This window comes from Diadema setosum, chromosome 5 (assembly GCF_964275005.1).
Source record: "Diadema setosum chromosome 5, eeDiaSeto1, whole genome shotgun sequence".
Taxonomy (NCBI): domain Eukaryota; kingdom Metazoa; phylum Echinodermata; class Echinoidea; order Diadematoida; family Diadematidae; genus Diadema; species Diadema setosum.
In genome coordinates, this window is record NC_092689.1 from 13,381,229 (window position 1) to 13,403,282 (window position 22,054).

Here is a 22,054-nt window from a genome sequence, read left to right on the forward strand (position 1 = left end):
GGGGGGGCACCTCATGGCAACAACATCAGAATTGCATAACGTAACAATTAAATGCGAGCGAGCGGAGCGAGCGAGCTTGAAAATTTTGACATTTTACAGTCCCCAAACTGCCGTTTGTAGCTATATATAATAATATATGTATGTATGTATGTATATATATATACATATATTTGCTTTGGAAATTAAGGGGGTTGCACCGGGCGCAACTGCTGGCAGTTGCTGGCAGTAACATCACGAGAATGGCATAACGATTAAATGCGAGCGAGCGGAGCGAGCGAGCTTGAAAATTTTGACATTTTACAGTCCCCAAACTGCCGTTTGTAGCTATATTTTTTCGCTTTGGAAATTCAGGGGGGGGGGGCGTACCGGGTGCAACTGCTGGCAATTACTAGCAGTAATATCAGGAGAATGGCATATAACGGTTAAATGCGAGCGAGCGAAGCGAGCGAGCTTGAAAATTTTGACATTTTACAGTCCCAAAACTGCCGTTTTAGCTATATTTTTTCGCTTTGGAAATTAAGGTGAGGGCCTGGGCGCACCGGGCACAACTGCTGGCAATTACTGACAGCAACATCAGGAGAATTGCATAACGATTAAAATAATGCGAGCGAGCGAAGCGAGCAAGCTTGAAAATTTTGACATTTTACAGTCCCAAAACTGCCGTTTTTAGCTATATTTTTTCGCTTTGGAAATTAAGGAGAGGGCCTGGGCGCACCGGGCACAACTGCTGGCAATTACTGACAGCAACATTAGGAGAATTGCATAACGAGTAAATGCGAGCGAGCGAACGATTTATGTTCCCAAAACTGCCGTTTTTAGGTATATTTTTTCGCTTTGGAAATTAAGGGGAGGGGCGCATCGGGCGCAACTGCTGGCAATTACTGACAGCAACATCAGGAGAATTGCATAGCAATTAAATGCGAGCGAGAGAAGCGAGCGAGCTTGAAAATTTTGACATTTTACAGTCCCAAAACTGCCGTTTGTAGCTATATTTTTTCGCTTTGGAATTAAGGAGAGGGGGCGTACCGGGCGCAACTGCTGGCAATTACTGACAGCAACATCAGGAGAATTGCATAACGATTAAAATATGCGAGCGAGCGAAGCGAGCGAGCTTGAAAATTTTGACATTTTACAGTCCCAAAACTGCCGTTTTTAGCTATATTTTTTCGCTTTGGAAATTAAGGAGAGGGCCTGGGCGCACCGGGCACAACTGCTGGCAATTACTTACAGCAACATCAGGAGAATTGCATAACGATTAAATGCGAGCGAACGAGCTTGAAAATTTTGACATTTTACAGTTCCAAAACTGCCGTTTGTAGCTATATTTTTTTCACTTTGGAAATTAAGGGGAGGGGACGCACCGGGCGCAACTGCTGGCAATTACTGACAGCAGCATCAGGAGAATTGCATAACGATTAAATGCGAGCGAGCGAAGCGAACGAGCTTGAAAATTTTGACATTTTACAGTCCAAAAACTGTCGTTTGTAGCTACATATATTTTTAGGTGATCCGAGTATCCTTCGGATCACCTTCTGTATCTGTACTGATTCTTTATTTCTCCTCAAAAGTTGTGCAGAGGTTAGCTCAGAAAGTGCATTACCTATCAATGTCAAACTTATACCATATATGTATCATGTCGCAAAGACGACAGCGCAAGTAAAATCATAGTGATCAGTTGACCGTGACGTCACTATGACGTCATTATATGAAAACACATTTTCATGCATATCTCATTAATGGAATGGAATATTTCAATGAAATTTACGTCACATATATTTCAAGTCAAGTGAATTCTACTCATATTCTCAAAATTCATTTTTATCTCAAAACGCGCGCGTACGCGCGCGTGGAAATATTTGTATGCTCAAATCGAGCTCAAAATTTTTTTGCACACGTTTCAGACCATTTCGAGCATTTTTTGAAAAATTGAAAAAATTGGACGGACGCGTACGCGCGCGCACATATTCGCACACACAGCTCATATGCAATAGAAATTTTCAGTTTTTTCACACGGATCGGATGTCCAAAATGTCAAGAAATATTTCTACCAAGTTTCAAGTCGATCCGACTCAATATGACGTCATACGGGCCCGTCAAATTCAAAATTCCGCGCGTGCGTCAATGGGGATACACAGTGCAACTATGCCAAAAACCGCCAATTTTATATCGGATTTTACTCGTCAGGATGGACGGTGACCCCTCATTTTCTTGACATATTCTGAAAGCTGATGAGTTGTACATATCATTTCATGGGTTGGCTATGCTGACAAAATGATTAAAAGATATCAAATTTCTTAATAAAGTAAAGAAAGTAAATTTTCAAAATGACGTCATCAAATTTCAAGTTTACTCGAGCGTATCTCACTTATCCCTGGCCAATTTTCACCCAGATTTCAGTATACTGTAGCTTATTTAATTCTCTATCAGTTTTAGTCAGTCAAATATTTCGCTGGATGAACTCTTCACCTCGTAAAAATAGATTGAAGGTAACCTTGTCAAATTTGACCCATTTGCGAGTTTTTGTAATAGTGCAGTTTTTCTTGAAATGAAAATTAACATGACTATCTTTACCGAGCACTGTATCACTTATCCTATGTTGAATTTCTCCCAGATTTTAATATGTTGTAGCTGAGACTTTGTGCTATCATATGAGTTCCCTTTATTTTTTCACACGATGTCGGTATCACGTCAAAATACTTGGTTGAAATTAAACCTCATCAACGATGTAATGAAATATTTCTTTCTTTGTGCAACTTTCTTTGCAAAAACTCAAGAAAAACATGCTCTATCACCACCATATTTTGCACATGTTTAGTTCATGTCACCTACATTATTTCATAAAATAACGACTTCTTGATCAGATGCCATCTTGGGTATGTAAATAAGGGTCAAATGTCATAACTGCTTCATCTTGTATCTTGGTGAATACCTGTCCTATCTTTCCCATATTTTGCACACTTATAGACGATGTCGCAAGAATCATTTCACAAATTAAGCACTTTTTCCTCAGATGCCATCTTGGGAGTGTGAAGGTGGGTCAAAGGTCATATGTATTTGTTGCTGTATCTTCGTTATCTAGTGTATACAGAACTTGGTACCAAGGATGGCAGATATGACTCCCTTTTCTAAATGAGAGTCCAAACATCACACGGCCAATGTCTCTAAACACAGATGAAACCTGTATGATCACGCGTATTGCGATCAGGACTCGAATCATAGATAAAAAAAAAAATCGGATCACCTTAATTTGTCAGTAATGGCAAATTACAATCTCTAGTTTTTTTTCGCTTTGGAGGGAGGGGGCGCCCGGTGCGCCCCCTGGATCCGCCACTGGTAGTCAAGGGTGTCGGTTTATGTTCATGATTGGGGGAGGTATGACCAGCGAGGGGGCGTCGAAGTGACCAAGCGGGCGAAGGATGTCCAAAATCTGCACTTTATATAGAGCATCCCCTAATTTGTTTGTGTTTGTGAGTGTGTGTGTTTCATCTAGATGGAAAAGTTAGGAAATAGCCAAGGTCAAGTCTTATTATTGGCAATGCAAGGCATTTTAATGTAGACTAGTATGTAAAGCAACACTGCAAAATCAATGATCAAGCTTTGATAGCAAATGTGTACAACCTATATCAAACATCACATTGCGCAACATTGCAGCGACTCTTTTTGCCATTCCGATGTTCTGAGTACACTGCGCACATCCTGCTTGTATTCAAAATGCCAACCAGGAATCACACTGAATCACAATCTTTTGTCGTCTCCGGGCTTTTTGAACAATGTTTCACTATAATACCTCTTTAATTATTATGGTTAAAAGAAATCTTAGAAAATATCTTTTTTCTTGATCATTCTTTCATGTCGATTTCAAAAGCAGTTTACTAACCCTTGAATTATCATTTTGGTAGGTTTTTTTTTCTTTTTTTTTCTTCTTTTTTTCTTTTTTTTTTTTGCCAGCGGATTGGGGGGGGGGGGCACGTGCCCCCCCCCCATGCCCCCCGTAGTTACGCCACTGGTGCCAGGTATAACCAATTTATTGTTGTTCATTATGTAAAAGTCTGAAAATCATCATCATTAAGGTCTCCTTTAATCAGCGTTGTCAGTAAACAGCAGCTCGTGCGTATAAGCATTTACAACGGATAATCGAAGACTTAATGATTAATGAATGGTGTGCCTTCTGGAGTGTTGATATGATTTATCACAGTGAGTGTTCATTAACTGTTTAGATTGGAATGGGGGGGGCTCTAACGACTTTCTTGCTAAAGATGACCGTAAAAATAACAAATAATACATTTTAATCTTTATTTCAGATCAGCAACAGAGAAGCAACAAAGATGCAGGGACGGATAGAGGAATTCCGAAAAATGGGGGGGGGGGGTGCAAAATAGTTCTGGTGCCACTTCCGGGTTTCGTCGGCTGACAGGCAAAATAATAATAAAAAAAAAAACAGGCTTTAGTGCAAAGTTTTGGAGCCATCACAATCAGTTGACAAAGATGGTTTCTTTATAGAAATCAATTTTAATAAATTTTATTTATTTTATCAAAAAAATAAAAGGGGAACATCCCGCCAGGTGCCCCCCCCCTACCCCCCACCCCCATCCGCCACTGAAGATGTAAGAAACAAAACGAACTTTCCAGGCCCTCACTTACTTCAGATACATCTCACTCCTGCATCTTCAAAATGGAAGCAGTTGCTGGCTCCTATCCCGAAGTTGGGGCAGCTGAAAATGCACGTTTCGTCTCCGCTGCACTCGACATTGTCGAGGATGATCAGCCCAGAGCCTTCGCCAAACGCAGCGTTGGAGAAGGCTTCATCGGCTCCTGAGAAACCGAGACTTCTGCAGACCACGTTGGCATCCTCGATATCCCAGTGATCATCGCACACAGTTCCCCAGACACCATTGTGCAACACCTCCACCCTTCCTTCACTTTCCGACTCGCCCCCAACCAGTCGCACTGACAGAAATAAGGTCGAATGAGAAGGAAATGCAGCCTGAAACAGGTAATTCGGGACTAAAAGTCGTTTTGATGTTTTTTAATTAGATAGCTGGCCAATGACAGGGCGCGGTGAACATTCCCAGACATGTCGTTACCGATATCAGGGATTTACATGCAAGTAGCTGGCGACGATAACAGCACAGGATAACAGGATAACAACACAACAAACGAAAATGTAATGTGATCTTGTATACAAAAGAAAAAGAAAGCAATGAAATTTGCTCATGATGCAAATTGTTATTAGCCTTGAGTCTGTTCTTGTGATATGGCAGTAATATAACTTTGGGCAGTTGAAGGGTACATTGACTAGATTGATCTTTACTACTGGTGGTCATGTGAACAAGAGAAAATGAAAACAAGGAAACGTACTAATTTTGCAATTGTGGTATTGTCTTTTAGGTTGTTCTTGTGATGTGGCATTAATTTAACGAAAACAAAAAGAGGTTCCGGCAATTGAAGGGTACATTGACAAAGTTAATAGTCTTTATTATTGGTGGATGTACCTACAAAATGCATCTATGGAGGTTGTAATCGCAATATAGAGATAGCGTTCTGGGGAATAGAATTAAAGAATTCGATTTATGAACCTTATGTAAACTATAAGTCAAGGGATGTTTTATCAGTACTGCAATAAATCCAAAATAAACTAAAATCGACGGCATCATTCATGTCATTTTGTCATTAATGTAAGAAATTGACAAACTTTGGCAATACTTCCCTCCCCCATCCTCCCTGTTTTCTGACTTGTTATCATGAAATGTTTTAGTTCGATACCAGGAATATCCACTGCTCTTTTGCCTCTCTCTCTCTCTCTTTGGTACCTTCAGGTGAGCACCTAACCCCTGCGTCTTCAGTATGCGCACAGTTGTGGATTCCAGTACCGGAGTGTGGGCAGTGAGTAATGCCTAATTCACTTCCGGAGCACTCGACGTTATCCAGTACGATGCTTCCACTTCCTTCTCCGAACTCAGCTTCCAACTCGGCTTCTTCTGCTCTTTCAAATCCGAGACTTCGACAGACCACATTGGCGTCGTTAATATCCCAGTCGTCATCGCACACGGTTCCCCATTCTCCGTCGTGCAGGATCTCTATCCTTCCCTCGGATGAACAATCACCACCGACGAGGCGAACTTGGTAGGTTTTTGGAAGAGACGCAGACACACCAAACACAAGATACCTATTAAATGCACACCCCATTGCTTATCGATCCCACGTATTTACACTTCATAATTGTCTGGAGAAAAACCTCAATATATATGTGTATTTTGGTTTTCCCAGATATTCCTATTATAGGCAAATTTGAGAAACATGATTATTTTAACGTATAGAAAGTACGGCTCTCATGCACAATGTACAAGAATCACAATGTAAAGACTGATTTGTCCAATACTGGCAAAAGGTGACATGTTTACGCAAAACATAGGTCAGCAATGGTGCGGTCAGTAGTTACCGACATGTAATCGCAAAATGAAGGACGTCATGAATATAACGTATATAGATCCAATATCGACAGCATTGATTTGGAAGGAAATATCAATATCATGCATCTCATGTGCCAACAAATCTAAAGTAATTAAAACATCTTGGGCCAATATTTTTGAGGAAAAATGAAAAAGGATCTTCATTCTGGTCAGCAAAATTCAACATATCTGTTGCAAAAACCTCCAAAAGGTCACGGGAGGGCTCATCATAAATATATCATCGGAGAAAACGTAACACACTGTGGTATAAACGAGTTGGTTTATTGGATGACACATTCCTGCAATCATTCTTGAAATCATTCATATTGTAGTAACTTTGTTGTGACATAAATCTTAAAGAATATATTTCAGAAAATCATCAGGTGGGTACAAGCCTAAAATATATTATACATATCCCATAGCGATAAGTCTACAGATCTACAGACATATATTCGTTTTATCATCGCATCAGCAGTAACAATTTCAATTGCATTTTTACAAATGATATGTAAAAAGACAGCTCATACAAATCAAATACACGGAGTATCAGTGACCAATGTGATTGTACCATTATTCATCATTTCATACAATTTCGCTTATTTCATTTCCAAAAAGAAACATTTTGATACACATGACACCAAGTTAGAGCAATGGAGTCAAGAAAAATACTCGTAACTGAAATTCTGTAAATGTTCTAACTTTAATGACAAATATCAAAGTTCCTCAAAATGGTGAGGCAACTAATAAACGCATGCATTGTAGTTTGCAGTCTCCTCGCAAAAAGAAAAATAGCTAATGGCTAAACTAACAAAACTAGGCAAATGCCTGAGAGGAAAAGAAAAGAAAGACAAAATACATGCACACACACACACACACACACACACACACAGCTATCTGGTAAAAAGAGAAGATAAAGAAGAACCCAAAACTTGGAAGAAATGGAGATGAAAGGCCAAAATCAAAACCTACCTCCAGCGGAACATTTCACTCCCGCATCTTCATTGTGGAGGCAGTTGTTGCTCCCGAGTCCGGCGTTTGGACAATCGAAGAGACTTGTCTCGTTGCCGATGCATCCAACATCGTCAAGTGGGATCTCGCCAGATCCTTCTCCGAATGCAGCATTTGTCGTTGCCTCGAGTGCAGGACCATGGCCAAGGCTAGCGCAAACTACATGTGCGTCTTCCAAATCCCAATCGTCGTCGCAGACAGTCCCCCACTCCCCGTCGTAAAAGACTTCCACCCGTCCCTCCAGCGGGGAATTACCTCCGACGATGCGAACTGAGAATAGTGTGGGTCAACGATTAAGAGTAATAATGAACAGTTTGCTCTCTGAGCAGGTTAAGCGCATTTTAACATAATAATAATAATATATATAATATATATATATATATATATATATATATATATATATATATATATATATGTATAATTATAGGCAATAATCAACTGCCAGGAGCAAAATAAACCTTGTATGCGCTACCTCACTGAATACTTAACAAGGGATATTCTTGAAGTTACGATTAAAAATCTCGTATTTCTAATTACTCTTTGCTGTTTAAGCTGTTTTACCACTATGAATAAATATATTCAAGAAAGAAGCTTACTCGTTCTGCAATCAATCTTAAAGCGACATAACTGAATTTAGTAACTCTCTGCAATATTTGATTTTCACTTTGTACCACTAATAATGTAGAAAAGCATGGATGACCCCAATGATATTGGTATTCCCCTTTGTTTTCTACTATCTTTTTTTTTTTTTTTTTTTTTTTTTTACCGGAGTGTTCATAAAAATAGTGAAATAATAGGTCAGGCTTCAGTAAGAAGGTAATTTGTTCCTCGTTACCGCCTGACATACTTGAAAAGCATGTGATATAATGTAACTGTTGCATATTAAAGGAAATCGGTGATTTCAGCATGGTGTCCTCCCCTCCCCCTTTTTTTGTTTTTGTTTTTACGAAACGTTTTGTGAGTTAAAACAAGGACTTACACTGCAATGATTACTTTCCTTTTCGCTTACCTTCCAGGGAGCATCTAACTCCAGCGTCTTCGTAATGGAGACAGTTGTGTTCTCCAGTGCCGGGATGTTCGCAGTCAATGATGGTTGATTCACTTCCGGAGCATTCGACGTCATCGAGAAAGATGCTGCCTTCACCCTCTCCGAAGTGAGCTCCCGACTTAGCTTCTATGGCACCCTCAAATCCAAGACTTTGACAGACCACATTGGCGTCGTTAATATCCCAGTCGTCATCGCACACGGTTCCCCATTCTCCATCGTGCAGGATCTCTACCCTTCCCTCGCGTATAGATTCACCACCAACGAGGCGGACTTCTGCATAGATGGAGAAACACACACACACACACAAACACACACATACACACACCCGGGAAAATTGAAAGTAAGCCCACTCAACTTTTCAACGTATTCTATCAATCTATTCTACTCTGCTTGAGATTTTAATTCAGGCGTAGTGTGTCAAGGCATCGCGACACTTCAGATTAAAGACAGATTTGACGTCAATGGCATATCATTATCAAAGTGAACGACAACACCTTTCCATGGGGAACACTTAAATAAAGGGTTGTTCTTTCTCAGTGGGGGGCATCTGCTAATTATGTACCTCGTATTCTTATCACTGATTAGTCAAGAGTAGGACATGTGACATGATCCGGTTCCGCCTTTCATTATTTCATCAGGGTGTTAAATGTCTGTCACTTGACCATTGGTCAAATGATAGAAAGCCGAAACTCTCTGATAGAAAGTCAAAACCCTCTGATACATAACCTCTCCGCGACTTTTGTACACAATATACACATAGACTTATGCAGTGTCCGCAGCCTACACAAATTGCCTTTCGGTTTTCCAAGGACGTTACTACTGTATACAGTATGTTAACGGTTACTTTACGCGCATCGTTTCTACTTGAACTAGATTTAGTTGAATTCTAGAGGTTAAGCTAGTTAAACCTAATCAAATACGATAAGGTTAAAAAAACAAATATACACTGATATGTATTCGGATGATGGTGGAAATGATATATCCCTAGGTGCTTTTAACACAGGGTCTTCTATCATACCTCGGCCAAGGCCTCGGGGTGATAGAAGGGTCGGTATGAGAGTGGAGTGACGATTTCCATCTCATGAGCAGTCAATATTTTGCTATATTTTATTGTCAATTATGTTCTTATCCAAAAGCCGCGCCCCTAGACTCGATGGATTAAGTTTATTCCGGGGTTCGTTAATCAGAAATGAAATAAGTGGTGTTTATTATTCGGAAATAAACGTGTTTTTTAAACTACGTGTTGCTAAATCCGAAAAGAGAAATGGAGTACTTTGATCCCAACATTTCTGGTATTATTCCAAGGTTCGTTGTTCCCAGGATGTGCTAATCAGAAAAAGAAATACAGTTCCTAATACCAAACTAAGTTTCATATGAAATGAAGTTCGATTATTCGAAAATGAGAAGATGGTGTGTCTACCGAACCTTCGGAATTATTCGGAACCTTACCTCGTTTTCTGATTAACGAACCTCCGGAAATCGAAACAATTTTTTTCTTTTTCTTTCGCAGAATGAACTGTAGCCATCCTGACTTGCTCTGCCTGTGCCATTTGAAATATTCCGTATCCCCTCTATTCCATAATATAATAATTACTTCATTGATGTGCGACTTGATGATATCACTAAACAGGACCTGCATGGCGAGGATCAGCTTTGCTCTCGGTTTAAACTTGTTCTATCTATTAACGTCTTTTATATCACTTCACTAAAAAAAAAAAGATATATATATGTATATATGTATATATATATATGCAAACTGCAGGAGCCTTCATCAGGAGGATTTGTCAATATGTTTCACTTATTGTAACTTTTCTCCTATCATTGCCTACAAAACATTTGGTCTTTCCTAGCGAATACAAGAAAAATCACCGCAGCCATATTCTCGCAAATTTTAAAACCAATGCTTAACACAATGATCTCCGTGCACAGCTCAAAGAACACTTTCGAGGTCACGAGGTTGATGGAAAATAATTTCACTGAAGAAGTCATGACTAGTTGTCTCTACTTTACGAGGTTAACATGTTTTGACCTCTTGTTTTGCAATCCAGTTTTCACTAGGGCCCTGTTGCATAACAATATGAGATCACACTTATACATATGCTCGCTGATTGGCTGATATCAGACTTATGATTGATATTCTGACATATGTTTAATCTCATCTTTAATGAAACAAGGTCCAGATTTTTTTTTGTGTGTGTGTTTTAAGTCTGTGAGATATTATTATAAGTATTGACTGAAATCGAAACATATTTCTTATTACCGTTTGGAATGCATCTAACTCCTGCGTCCTCGAAATGCAAACAGTTGTGGTCCTCGATGCCGGGATGTTCGCAGTCAATAATGGATGATTCACTTCCGGAGCAATCGACGTTATCGAGGAAGATGCTGCCTTCACCCTCTCCGAAGTGAGCGTCTGACAGAGCTTCTAGGGCACCCTCAAATCCAAGATTTCGACAGACCACATTGGCGTCGTTCATATCCCAGTCGTCATCGCATACGGTTCCCCATTCTCCTTCGTAACGGATCTCTACCCTTCCCTCACGGACAGATTCACCACCAACGAGGCGGACTTGTTCATTGGCATAGATTAAAAACATAGATTCTTTTTTAAATGTTCACTCAACTCTTCAATTCATCTCATCTTATCTTTGCAAATGGAAATCAAGGTATTAAATATGACCTACAGTTCCACAGATTCCTTTCATCCCTACTTAAAATGAGTAAATTCTAACCCATATTTGTTACGCTATCTCGGGTCGAGTAATTTGGAAAGGACAACTTTGAAATGTGAAACATTTTCTATAAATATATATTTCTTTTTATAAACAAAAAGTTCTGCCCCTACACCCAACAGGTTTATCAGTGACTTTTGGAACACTCTGTAACCTTATTTCTAAGATAGATGGTTTATCACACATCTTTCTGTGCCAATGAGCCAAATGTGCAACAATTTCAGACGCATAATTGGTCAGGAAATCAGTATGACACGCAGAGGGTTACATTCTTATGGACGATGAGATAAAAACAAAATCAAATGTTGGCCTTTCCGGCCCTATAAAAATTTGCACAAAAACTGTGTAAATGTTGGCTTGCTGGCACCATAAGCAAACAAACAACATATGTAAAAAAAAAAAAAATCGTCTGTTGCCATCTTTTCGAATGACATCTTGGGTGAAATAGAATTCGAACTCTTCCATTTTCTTTCGTTTAAATGGAAGAATAACGTCATACTCAAAGGCTGAATTCAACATGGAATCATTTTTTTCTTTATTCCTCTGTGTTCAATTGACTCAAGCTATCATTTCAAACAAAGGATATGCAGACGGTAGTAGCCTACATCGATTCTGGGTAAATCGTCAATGTGCTTCAATTACTGTTGCCTTTCTCTCATAAACACTTGGTCTTTCTTATGGAATAAAAGAGTATCTCACAATAAGAATATCAACCTAATCTTTTTTTTTTAACTACAAAAACAAACAATAAATATTAACTTCTAAAGTATTTGAACAGTTTTGTTCTACAATTAAGGCTTACAGAAAGTAATTCTAGCTGGAAAGTCGTGACTTCTTTTATGTTCATTTCATTTCCTTTGTGTCTGGATGGCACGCATTAACAAACCTCTTTAGAAAAGAGACACGTTGATTAATCATTTATCATGGCTAAATAAAGTTTACGCATGACAGATAAAGTAAACATCGTGACAGAATACAGAAATATACGGAGAAAAATCAAACTACCATACAGCAGGGTCTACAGTATAAAACTAAGAATAATGTTTGGGGCCTCATTATTACACAAAGAAACAAATCCACATTTATAATCAACTATCGATTCACTTAAGTATAAAAAAACACAACAGCATACAATTTCACAAGACAAAACATCAACAAAAAGGGATAACAAAAGTGAAAGATAATGAGAAAGAGCAATAGAAAAGCAATATAGACTTGATAATACGAGGTTCATATTTTTATTGACTCGTTTTTTCATACTCCCATTTCACAAGAGGTCATGCAATTTTGATAAAATATAGTCTATGGACTGACTGAAATTGAATTTTAAAAAAAAAATCTGTCCTCCATTACCCTTTGGAAAGCATCGAACTCCTGCGTCCTCGAAATGAAAACAGTTGTGGATCCCGATGCCGTTATGTTCGCACTCAATGATGGTTGATTCACTTCCGGAGCACTCAACGTTATCGAGTACGATGGTGCCCTCACCCTCTCCGAAGTGAGCTTCTGACAGAGCTTCTAGGGCGCCCAAATCCAAGGCTTTGACACACCACAGTGGCATCTTCAATACCCCAGAAGTCATCGCACACGGTTCCCCATTCTCCGTCGTCCAGGACCTCTACTCTTCCCTCGAACTCAGATTCACCATTCACGAGGCGGACTTGTTCATTGGCAGAGAAGAAACACGTAGGGAAAATATTAAGCACTCAAACTCAACCCTGTATTTTCTTGTTATTTTTATTTCATCTTTGCAAATGTAATCAATTTATCGAATATGGCATCTTACGGACTTTCAGAGAAAATCCGTAGAATCTTCAGCAAGCATCATATTCCTGTCTCCTTCAAGCCTACCAACACATTGAGACAGAAGTTAATCCATCCTGAGGATAAGACTCCAAAGGACCAACAAAACAACGTGGTCTATGCTATCCAATGCAAGGATGACGAGTGTGAAGAGCTGTACATAGGAGAGACAAAGCAGACCTTAGCCAAACGCATGTACCAGCACAGACGAGCTAACTCGTCTGGATGTGGAGACTCTGCAGTATACTCCCATCTGAACAGCAGTAACCACACCTTTGACAACAAGGACATGGTCATCTTAGATCGCGAGGCACGGTGGTTCGTGAGGGGAGTCAAAGAGTCTATCTACGTAAAAAGGGAGGAGCCATCCCTAAACCGAGGAGGAGGCCTGCGACACAACCTAGCCGGAGCCTACAACCCGGCAGTTCGGAAGATTCCTCGGCGCTTTCGGAAATTCCCCGACCCTGTTACGGGTCAACAACCAACTGCCGCCAAAGATCAGTCGGCCTGATGAAGCGTCCCGGAGAGGACGTGAAACGTCGCTACTCCAAATTACAAGTAAGTCCAGTTGACCAGATTTACTGACATAGTTCATGAGATACTCTACCTGGATGACTGAGAACATTCACTGACATAATATGGCATCTAGTTCTCTTCATTCTCTTCACATGGTTTCTTCTATTAAAGCGAAAAAATTCTTCTTCTACCCTATCGTCTGAAATTCACGCTAGTTACGCTGTCAGGGCCAATAAATTTCTAAAACATACATTAGATATCTGAAATTTTTCCTTAAACTCCAAATATCTATCCATAGACCCGACTGTCGTACTATGCAGGATCTATTGGGAGAGGGTCAGGTTTGGGCCTTGGGGGAACTGCCTTGTGCCCCATTCTGAATGTTCATATAAGTAATCCACTATAGCACAGGTTTCCAATATGGATTCGATATGTATATATATATATATATAATATATACATATCGAATCCATATTGGAAACCTGTGCTATAGTGGATTACTTATTTTTTATTTTTTATTTTTTTTAAGAGGAGACGCTATCATCGAATGATATTATTTCAAAGAACCACTGCACCTCGGGGCCTTATGAATCATTTGAACTACATACATCTGGGTATGGACCAGGAACTCTAAAACTTTCGAATATGGCTGCGCTCACTTTGATAGGTCCTGCATGCTTCTTAAAAAGCTGGCATCTTATAATAGTGGCAAGCCATACTGATATTGTCTAGATTTCATGATTTCCAAAAAAAAAAAAATCTTATTGTGGACATAACTGAGAGAGGGAAGCCACCGACTCGAGTATACTGGGAAAGGGACATGGCTATACTCAGATTTTTGTTTTCCTTTGGGAAGGAGGGAGTGAAGCAAGAATCCACATCCAAAAGGAAATCGATGGAGCGTAACGCACGGTCGGGGATGGGGGATTTAGGAAGAGAAACCCCCTGTGTTAATGGGAGCATTGGTACATTTCTAGAATTGATATTGAACGATCTGGTGCACACTTTGAATGATATATTTGAATTGTTTTTCGAAAAAAAAAGTATGACGGTAAGTTGGATATATTCAAATAGTCTACTATATGAGTTGGAAAAAAAAATCGAGCATGAACATATACATTGCAGTTCATTATTCTTATTTCATCTACTGATCAAGTTATCTAAAATCTAATAGGACCAATAGGCCTGGTGGAAGTCCAGCCATTGGGGATGGGGAGGGTGTTAGAGCTTGTGAATTTTCGGAGTTGAAATGAAAGGATCAGGTTCACAGTTTCGAAGAAGTATTTAGTAATAAATTTCAACCATAAAGAAAAATTCGTTCATTATATATTCGTTAATGTCTTCTTGATTTTCTCGATTCCTGCAAAAAAAGAAATCTAACAGTGACACACAAGCATCCCCCTCCCACATGAAGGATCGAGTACAATTTTAGACATGCTTTTTTATAAGATATTGCGAAAATGTTCAATCAAAAAGAAAGAAGAATGCATGTTCAGAGAAAATTATGATGGTATCTGTCACACAACCTCTTGTTTCTCGTTTGCTTTACTTTTCATTGTGTATAGTCTACGGAATTATCAACTTCCCAGACGAAGGAGTGTTTGCATTTTAGATAAGGAAATTCAACAATCTCGTAAACACTTTTGACCGAGTATTTGAATGTTTTAATGAAAAAGTAACAGAAATGCACATTCATAGAAAATAATTGTCGGCTAACTCGTAGTACTTGTCACCTTAGTGCTTGGACGGGGTATACCCCTCACACAAGCAGGAGCTTTTGTGTTTTTAGAATGGGAATTCTAGACTTTGATGCATTTCTTGTGTGGAATATTTGTAAAATTTGAAATAAAAGAGTATTAGACCGGTTACAGCTCGTTATTCCGAAGGTTCGTTATTCCGAAGGCTCTTCAGTCCGAAGATTCCTTATTCCGAAGGTTCGTTTTTCCGAATTTCATTTTTGGATGAACAAATCTTCGGAATAACGAACCTTCGGAATAACGCCACAAATGTTCGGATTAACGAACCCTTTTTCATTTTAGGATTAACGAACCTCTAGGTATAGGGAGTTTGCATGTTTCGGATTAACGAACCTTCGGAATAACGAACAGCACCCATTAAAACAATAAATACTGACCGACAATCTTAATAGGTAGATCGTGTTATCTTTCACCTCAAAACCCTGTTTTAAAAGAGCTTTCCGCCACTTAATGTCGCGAAAGCGTATTGAGAACAAATTCCTCGCCTTGGGCAATAAAAGAACAGGAGAAAGTGAAGGGCACCGAAAACTTTCTCCGGGTAAAGGTTCCTACTAAAGGGGTGCGTCCACTGACGCGACCAGCCCACCTACCAGCCAGTTCTAGATGGTGCACGTCCAAAACGTGTCTACAATCAGCTGACAATCATTAATCTCAACTACTTTAGATCAGTGGTTAAAATCCATGCACGTGATCAATCCATGCGCGTGTCAATCATTCTTTAAGAGAACTATTAATTTTTTGAAGTTGCATAATATTTTCACTAATTCTCAATTTGGTTTTCGAGAGAAGCATAATACAAATCATGCTCTTTTATATTTTGTTGATAAAGTAGCTCACGCAATTGATAATCACTCTCATTTAATTACTATTTTCTTGGACTTCTCCAAGGCCTTCGACACAGTTGATCACGATATTCTACACCACAAGTTATCACATTACGGAATACGTGGGAAGGCCTTGGAGTGGTTCAAGTGTTATTTAGGAAATAGAAGACAATTTGTTACAATTAAAGACAATTATTCAGTAATAAGTGAAGTGAATTTTGGCGTTAGCACAAGGAAGTTTATTAGGGCCACTTTTATCTATTGCTTATATTAATGATTTTTGTCAGGCATCCGATGTACTGTCCTTTATCCATTTTGCTGACGATACCAGTGTATTTTTTGCCCACAATGATGTTAATTTTCTTGTTCAAAAAGTCAATACTGAATTACAAAAAGTGAATAATTGGGTAAGAGCCAATAAATTATCGTTTCAACAGAATTCGAAAATGCAAATGAATTCTAAACAATTTGAAATTTCCTGATTGGTTTCTTTAAATCGAATACAGAATATAAGTACACAATAGCAATTCATAAAGTGTTATGCAAATATCCGAAATAAAAGTTGCACCAATTTACATTTATATAGTAGATTTCTGTTTGTCAAGTTAAGTTCATCTCTTCGTTTTCGGAAAATAAAAAACGAAATATATGATTTTTAGTAATACTGTTGACATTTTGAATACAGCTATAGTCTTGAATGATATTCATTTAGAACGAGTTTCACATTTTAAATTCCTTGGAATTATTGTTGACGACAAACTTTCCTGGAAGTTACATATTGATTATATATCCAACACAATCTCTCGTAATATAGGTGTTATAAATAGAATGAAATTGTATATCCCACAAAAATCATTACTTATGTTATATTCGTCATTGATATTGCCTTATCTTAATTATGGTGTTTTAGTTTGGGGCAACACTCACCAGAACCTACTGGATAGAGTGTTCCTTCTACAAAAGAAAGCTCTCCGTGTCATCAGTTATCCTTTCATGTCCTCCCACTCAAATATGTTATTTGCCGCTAATAAGCTGCTAAAAATCAAAGATTTGTATCTATTTAATTTGGGGTAATTTATGTATACGTACAGCAACAACTCACTCCCCTCCATTTTCGATTCTATGTTTCAAAGAAATTAATCATTCCATGACTATCCCACTCGACGTTCCAATGAATTTCACTTACCTCTTCTACGAACAATTCTTGCTATGAACACACTTATCTATACTGGCCCAAGTTATTGGAATTTTCTGAACAATGACATAAAAAATGCACCCTCTATATTTTCATTTAAAAGGAGATTAAGGTCTTTTTTATTGCAATGTTATGTTCCTACAGAATTGAATCAGCCTGTTGGCTCATTTTAATCTCTTTTCGAAGAATTTTGATTACCAATAATATGCTGTCACATATTTTCTCGTCCCTGTTGTCCTGTGACACTTACAGAGTAGATTCGATTCTACTTGTATTACTTCCGCATCTATTTCTCTCTATTTTTCCATATTTCCGTATCCTTTCCACGCATCCCATTATTTTTTCGATATAGTTCTGTCGAGGATCGCTGGATCTGTTTTGCCTTTCTGTCCGTTGTATTGTCTTCCTATTATGTCAGTCTTGTCTCGTTCTGTCTTGTATTTAAGTCCCCCTTTATAAGTTTTGTCGTCCTAGTCTCGTTTAATGTTCATTCGCCTGTGTATGTGTGTCTGTTTGTTACTCTGTCTTCTTATTGGGCTTCCAGACTTTTCTTTTATCTGACTTTATTCCCAATCTTTTTTTCCCTTTTTGCGTCAGTTCATTTTCTATTGACATTCTGTACCTGAGGGGCCCACATTCTACAAGCATTGCCTTTTTAGTGGGTCCCCCCCCCCCCATTTTTCGATATTTTGTGTAATGTTATATCGTTTATATCACTTCAGTCAATTTTCATTACAACATATTTGTTACCCCAAGGTTCCACAATTATGTTTTCTCAATTTACTTTGTTATGATTATATGCAACCTTATTCTCTGTTACCAAAGAAAGTGAAATGTTTATTTTTTTTTCGAAAAATGAAATAAAGTTTGAATTGAATTGAATTCTCTTTCTGCAATATTGTTACCCATGCGTTTTTAGTGTATGAAAGATTAATATCATCGCAGTTTGGTTCTAATAAAAGGCTTGTCGGGTGGGTTATGTCGCGGTAATATCAGGGTAATGTCGGGGTATGTCGGAGTAATTACCCTAGCAGGTAATAGGATAGAATTTGGCAAAATTTCCGCGACAACGTAAGAGCATAGTTTTGTGTAAACCGTTTTAACAGGCAGGGTTAAAAAAGAAAAATGTTATCCGGATGTTGTAGTGGTATCTGTAGTTTCAAAGGCTCTGTTCAAACGGGGCTCAAGTTCTTCAATGTGAATGAGTCTATGCATAGTCTATGAAGGTGGCTATTATAGCGGTCAACTGGCGAGGATAAAAATAATGAATGGTGAAGTGGCGATCGACATGAAATGCAAAGTGATGGTCATGTGTACATCACACGATAATAACGAGAAATTTAATCAGCAAGTACAAATGACTTCAGTTCCATTCTGTTCCCTTCAATTCAATTTGACAGAACATAACATACGAATTTGCAACTAATGCGGATCTTGTAGTACACAGTGGTTGAGTTAATGAAGAAAATTAGAGATTTTGAGTTTTTTAATGCATAGTTTAAAACCAAAGTCGTTACATTCCACGTATTTTAGACTTTCTAAAAAAAGGGAATCTCAAAGTAATTCAAACAGGACACACATTGCCAGACAAACGAGACAGAAAAAGGAAAAAACACAAACACAAAAGCACAGCGACACGATAAAAGAAAACAAAAATGTCTCTCCAAGCTGCTACTGAGAAATCAAAACAAAGATGATAAGAGAGAATGGTGATTGCAAAGATGTGCTTGATGAAATGTGGTATGCTTTCCACTGTCTGGGGATAATGATGTTTAAATTTGTTACGGATTTGCTTATAGATGAATCACTTTCTTGGTAGGACATCCCCTCCCAAAAAAAGGGGGTTCAAGGGGCAGTCCAGAAGCTTCACAATTTACGGTCTGTCTATAAATATACACGTAAAACGGTCGTTATGAAAGTAAATCAAAGTCATTAGACTGATTACCAGGATACTTCTGGATTCTTTATGTACCACGGCGAGAACCCCCTATGTGTCACATTACTCTGAGACCGCAAAGAAACATGCTTTGGGGAAACATTCTGTCTTTCAAATCTAGGTAACCTTTCTAAAGACTTTTGCTACGCAGGACATATAAAAGGCAAAGTTGTATGCCAAGTTTTGCTTTGATCTAAAATTTATGACAAATCTATGATCATATTTCTTCCAAATGACCATTATTAGCTGCACAGTATATTGTACAGGAATAACGTTGCAATCAAAACAATGACAGAAACTTTGAACCTACCTGCAAATCTAATACTATAGTAGCTAATACTTCTTGGTATTCAGTCATCACACAATGCAATCTACATGTGACAGGATAGTCGGGTACAAATTGTTCAGACCCTGAAAAATTTTTAAGTGTAAGTTTTTTGTTGTTGTTGATTCGTAATCTAATAAGGTATTGAAGTAAATTCAGCTTGGTTGCTACCTTGGCAACCTTGGGCAACCTTTTTTTTTTTTTTTTTTTTTTTTGCCTAATCAGCATAATCATATAATGAGCATATTTGCAATATGTAATAAATTACAAATTTAAAACAGGAAGCCAAAACATGGAGAATATAAGTTTCACGTTTTTATTTTCCTATGATGAAGAATACATCCAGTAAGTGTCTTAATGCAAATTAGCATAATGAACTAATTTGGATATGTACACTGTTTAGTAGATACTATATACTATGTATATGATGTGTAAATTTTTTTTTTAATGTAGTAGGAGAATTTTTGTTGAATCATGGTGTAGATGGTATTGAGGTATATTAAGCTTGGCTGCCATCTTGGCAGTCTTGTGCAATTATGTTGCTAATTCTAATCTAGGAACCCTGAAAACATGGATAAAACAAATTTTCCAGGTTTTTTTTTCTTTTTTTACGACGAGGAATCTGCTTTATAACAAAAGTTTTCATTTTGAAATGATTTGAGTGTCTTAAACATGCAAATTAGCATAATAAGCATATCTATCTACACGGATGGTACCCATAGTGTGTATATTGCAAGTTATCTTAATTCGATTCGATTCAATTTATTCATTTCATAAAATCCCATTCAAAATATTTGCAGAGATGTGTGAGTCAAAGGAAGAAATCACGCAAAAGCCTGGGGCTTGAAAATGGAGATTTCTTTTACAATTTATGTTAAAATCACAGTTTTGATGGAAAATATTATGTCAAATTTTGCCTAAAAATAGAACTAAATTCAAAGGACCACAGGATTAGCAAAACATTAATTATAGACAACACAAGACAAAACAACGACTGAATTAAAACAATAATAAACAATAAATACAAAACAAAAGCATACGTGCAGGATAGTTGTCAAAGGTCTGTACAATAATTGATCTTTTTTTCATTCATCTTTGATATGTAATAAGCGAATTAATACAAATTAAGAATGAGCTGCATTTAATGATTCATAAAAAAAAAAATCAGTGTGCAAATTGTTTTCAGTTTCGTGCTTAAAGGACAGGTTCACCTTCATAGACATGTGGGTTGAGTGAATACAGCTATATTAGTATAACACATCAGTGAGAGTTTGAGGAAAATTGGACAATCCGTTCAAAAGTTATGAATTTTTGAAGTTTCTGCTCAGTCACGGCTGGATTAGAAGATTACTATAGCTTGTGATGTCACATGTGTACAACGATATAAAGAAAGAATAAAGAAAATTCAACATATTTTTACTTTTCTCGCATAACAAAAGAACACTCGACTTCTCTCTTTCAGAAGGCAGGGGGAATAATATTCCCCATAACATACATCAGTGACAAGTCGAAGAAATGTGCACTTTATTCAAAAAGTAAAGTTTTGTGAAATTCTCTTTTTATTTTCGTTATGGGTAATTCCATTAAAAAGGGTCCCACTAGTTAAATGCCCCTTCTATTTGCTTCATTATTGTCATTGCTTAAAAATTACATACCCTAAATCAATTTTACTTCTGAATACTCTTATTCAGGTAAGTATCTTCCTTTTCAAAGTAAAATATAGAAATTGCTTCTTCAAAGTTCCACATGAATTTTGACAAAAAGTGCAAAATCACAACGTTTTTGGGCAAAATTGTGTGATATTTTACTGTAACACCAGTTAGACAGATTTACAGCTTGTTTGTGGATTAAACTCTATTTTAAGGGGTCAAAAATGATAAAAGACGAGCAAATTTTGAACACTATAAATATAATTCATGCATCAATTGATACACATTTGCGCACGTAAATCCCAAGAAAGACGTTTTACGTGTAATAGTGTCCCCACAATTGCTTACTCGAGAAACCTTAATTTATGAGTGTGGAATCCATATTAAGGAGCAGTGTTGAACTGATTGTTGTTATTTTGGTAGCAATCACATAGTTTAAAAGATTTCAAGAGAAAATTGGGGTAAAATAGATAAATTTGAAAAAAAGACCAAATCGTAATTTTCACACACGTGGCTTTGGTGTCCCCCTAAATATTACGTCGGGGCACAGTGATAGCTAAGTTTTTGTGTCTTATCACAACAATAATTGCTCCTCATTGGCATATTTTACAATGTAGCTGTGGTTTCTTTGTAACAGGTATCAAAACTTGACCACTCTATTAATTTGAAAAAAAATGCAAAAATAATATTTGGTGTCCCCCTTACACGAGAAACATTGAAGAATCTTTTTCCTGGCCAAAAATAGGGGTTGTGTCATTTTTTCAATAGTATAGCTAATTTCTTACTTCAAAATAATCACTTCTATTGAAACA

At 37.7% G+C, this 22,054-nt stretch overlaps 1 pseudogene; it reads right to left on the bottom strand.

Moving 5' to 3' along the window:
• LOC140228525 (uncharacterized) overlaps positions 1 to 22,054 on the bottom strand; it is a 333,922-nt pseudogene that overhangs the window by 274,657 nt on the left and 37,211 nt on the right.